The 3973-nt window shown below is 45.6% G+C and overlaps 1 protein-coding gene across 1 annotated transcript in view; it reads right to left on the bottom strand.

Moving 5' to 3' along the window:
* LOC104998018 (microtubule cross-linking factor 1-like) overlaps positions 1–3973 on the bottom strand; it is a 35899-nt gene that overhangs the window by 30800 nt on the left and 1126 nt on the right. The gene's annotated exons all lie outside the window — the stretch shown is intronic.

Here is a 3973-nt window from a genome sequence, read left to right as displayed (position 1 = left end):
GTAAGGGGGTCACAGGATAGACAGTGCTCTGGCCCGAATCACGTCTGGGTCTCAGCACCCAGGATCCTGTGACTGTGTTTGGAGGTGGGGCCTTTACAGAGGTGGTTAAGTTAAAAGGAGGTCACTGCTGCCGCTGCTGCTGCTAAGTCACTTCAGTCGTGTCTGACTCTGTGCGACCCCATAGACAGCAGCCCACCAGGCTCTGCCATCCCTGGGATTCTCCAGGCAAGAACACTGGAGTGGGTTGCCTTTTCCTTCTCCAATGCATGAAAGGAGGTCACTAGGGCGGGCTCTGATCCCACAGGACCAGTGTCCCTGTGAGGAGTGAGGTCACAGACACACACAGAGGAGAACCATGCGAGGTCACAGGGAGAAGGCAGCGTCTCCAAGCCCAGGAGAGAAGCTTCGGGAGGAACCGGGCCCTGGCAACACCTTGATGCTGGATGTCTGGCCTCCAGACTGTGAGGGATGAACACATGTGGCCTAAGCCGCCCCGTCTGTGGTCCTTTGTCAGGGCTGCCCGAGCTGACCACACGGCCAGGAAGCTCCCTCATGAAACAAAGGCAGATGGTGCTTCAGGACAATGATCTCATGTCAGCTCCTGTCCTCTGGGGTGAACACAGTGATGTTCCCCCAGCAAGAGCTGAGGAAGGGCTCGGCCTGCCAGCAGCCCCGGGACAATGAGGGGATGCCCCACTGCCATCTCCCCAGCACTCTCCTAGCGTCGTCACTGCCGAGCGTCCAAGGCCCAAGAGGGAGTGCTGAGCGCCGGGGGTAGGCGGGCTTCTCAGGAGGGTTGCTGTTCATGCATCTTTCTTCTCGGGAAGAAGCTGAGGTCCTGCTTTGGCCTCATTTTTGTCTCTGTTAAGTAGATAAATGTGGTTTGCATCACTCAGAACCTTGGGAATGTCTTACAGGATATTTCTGGAATGGGCAAAGTTCAGCACAGTCTGGAGCCAAATGTCCCCGTTACTGAGTCAGTATGGTCCACGTGTTTACAACTGTCTCCAGAATGGTCTGCACGTGTGTGAAACTGACGGTACAGCTTGGCTCATCCCTGGGAACCAAGGAAGAGCTCCAGGAAGCTGGCTGGCTGGGGCTGCCCGCGGGCGTCTTCTCTGTTTCAGAGCCTGCAGCTGCGGACAAGGCCCGCAGCTTGATGAAGCTTTTCCTCTTCAAAGCACGCAGCCTTCTAAGCCAGGGTTGGAAGCCCCAAAGGCTGCGGGAAAGCCCCAGTGACCTCTGGGGTCTTTGCCCGGACTCTGCCTCCAAGACCAGCATCTCTAAAGTTTCTGAAGGGAGTTACCTCTAGCAGAGTTCTCAAACTGTGGTCTGTGGCCCCCTGGGGTCACTGGAACTCTTTCAGGGTCTTTGAGGTCCTAATAATAATAATATATTTCTAATAATAATATTCCAATAATTATTATTCCTAATAATAATATTCTTCTTCATTTCCCTCTCCCGCACTCGGGCAGCGGGGTTTTCCAGGGGCTCTGAGGCATGTGGAGAGGGCACTGCCATTGAATGTGAGCTCACTATCTCTGTGTTCCCTGCAGTGTTAATAAGGAGGGTCGAGTTGCACAATGTGCATTTTCCGAGATTAACACCTTTAAATGCTTCTATGTCCCTACTAGTTATCTTCCATTATACCTACTATAAGACTGTTTTTTTCAAATCTTAAGTTCTCTTAGCTATCATTAGACTTATTTATGTTATGAAATGGGCTTCCCCAGGTAGCTCAGATGTAAAGAATCCACTTGCGATGCAGGAGATGCAGGAGACATGGGTGCGATCCCTGGGTCGGGAAGATCCCCTGGAGGAGGGCATGGAAATCCATTCTAGTGTTCTTGCTGGGAAAGTCCCAGGGACAGAGGAGCCTGGTGGGCTACCGTCCACGGGGTTGCAGAGAGTTGGACACAACTGAGTGACTAACTTTTGTAATTTCTGGTATACAGCATTTTACAACATGTCCTACGGAAAAAGAAAGTAGAATTATTTATTTACAAATGAAATGCTTCTGTACATAGAAAATTCAAAAGATTCAACATGAAACAGTTAGCAGGACTTTTAATATAAAAATAAGGGGAAATTTTTATTTACAGCAACAAACATTATAATATCCCTAAGGATAAGCAAATCAAGGTAAAATATATTTAAAAAATAATAGTCTATCAAAGAACAGAATGTAAAACCAAAATGTAAAAATGATTAATAAGACAATAATAAATAAAGTGGTAATTCCTCCCACATCAGTGCGTACTTTTAATACAGTTTTAAGCAAAATCTCATTAATTCTTTTTAACTAGACAAAATGTGTCTCTAACATTTGTATGGAAAAGTGAAGGAATGAGGTCTGACAAGATATTTTTGATAATGAAAATGAGTGACCAGGACTATATGTGTACATATTCTTAGAACTTACTGTGAAGCTACAGTGTGGAATGAGCATAAGATCAAATGCATCAGTTTGATTATATACTTGTTAACAAGCTTCATCTTTGAAGGGAAAAAATCGAACAACAACAACAAAATAATATTAATTATGTTGTGTGTTGTTTAGTCACTAAGTCATGTCTTACTCTTGGTGACCCCATGGACTGTAGCCATGAGCCTCCTCTGTCTATGAGATTTCCCAGCAAGAATACTGGAGTGGGTAGCCGTTTCCTTCTCGAAGGGATGTTCCTGACCCAGGGATCAAACCCCTGTCTCCTGCATTGCAGGCAGATTCTTTACCACTGAGCCATCTGGGAAGCCCAGTATTAATTTTAATAAGGTAAAATTCTATATGTTATTAAGAGAAAGAAAATCTATTTTTTTCTTTTCTTGTGTGAATTAATTTAACTGGAGGCTAATTACTTTACAGTATTGTAGTGGTTTTTGCATACATTCATGTGAATCAGCCACGGGTGTACATGCGTCCCTCGTCCTGAACCCCCCTCCCACCTCCCTCCCCATCCCATCCCTCTGGGTTGTCCCCGTGCACCCGCCCTGAGCACCCTGTCTCAAGCATCAAGGAACAAATTATGTGAGTAACCCCAAGTTTCTTATGCAGAAACACAACAAAATGTAAGCATGCTTTTTTGACTTATTTCAGTTAATATTTCAACTTTACGGAAAAACATTGTATAATTTAAATTTTATAAAATTTATAACTCTGTCTAAAACTGTTACTCTTTTAGAATTGAGTTCAGTTCAGTTCAGTCACTCAGTCGTGTCCGACTCTTTGCAACCCCATGAACCGCAGCACGCCAGGCCTCCCTGTCCATCACCGACTCCTGGAGTTTACCCAAACCCATGTCCATTGACTCGGTGATGCAATCCAACCATCTCATCCTCTGTCGTTCCATTCTTCTCCTGCCCTCAATCTTTCCCAGCATCAGGGCCTTTTCAAATGAGTTGGCTCTTTGCATCAGGTGGCGTCAGCTTCAACATCAGTCCCTCCAATGAACACCCAGGACTGATCTCCTTTCGGATGGACTGGTTGGATCTCCTTACAGTCCAAGGGACTCTCAAGAGTCTTCCACAACACCACAGTTCAAAAGCATCAATTCTTCAGTGCTCAGCTTTCTTTATAGTCCAACTCTCACATCCATACATGACTATTGGAAAAACCATAGCCTTGACTAGACGGACCTTGTTGGCAAAGTAATGTCTCTGCTTTTGAATATGCTATCTAGATTGGTCATAACTTTCCTTCCAAGGAGTAAGCGTCTTTTAATTTCATGGCTGCAATCACCATCTGCAGTGATTTTGGAGCCCCCCAAAATAAAGTCTGACACTGTTTCCACTGTTTCCCCATCTATTTCCCATGTAGTGATGAGACCAGATGCCATGATCTTCGTTTTCTGAATGTTGAGCTTTAAGCCAACTTTTTCACTCTCCTCTTTCACTTTCATCAAGAGGCTTTTTAGTTCCTCTTCACTTTCTGCCATAAGGGTGGTGTCATCTGCTTATCTGAGGTTATTGATATTTC

Source organism: Bison bison, unplaced genomic scaffold (assembly GCF_000754665.1).
Source record: "Bison bison bison isolate TAMUID 2011002044 unplaced genomic scaffold, Bison_UMD1.0 scf7180017864321, whole genome shotgun sequence".
Taxonomy (NCBI): Eukaryota; Metazoa; Chordata; class Mammalia; order Artiodactyla; family Bovidae; genus Bison; species Bison bison.
This window is presented reverse-complemented; position numbering and strand designations above follow the sequence as displayed.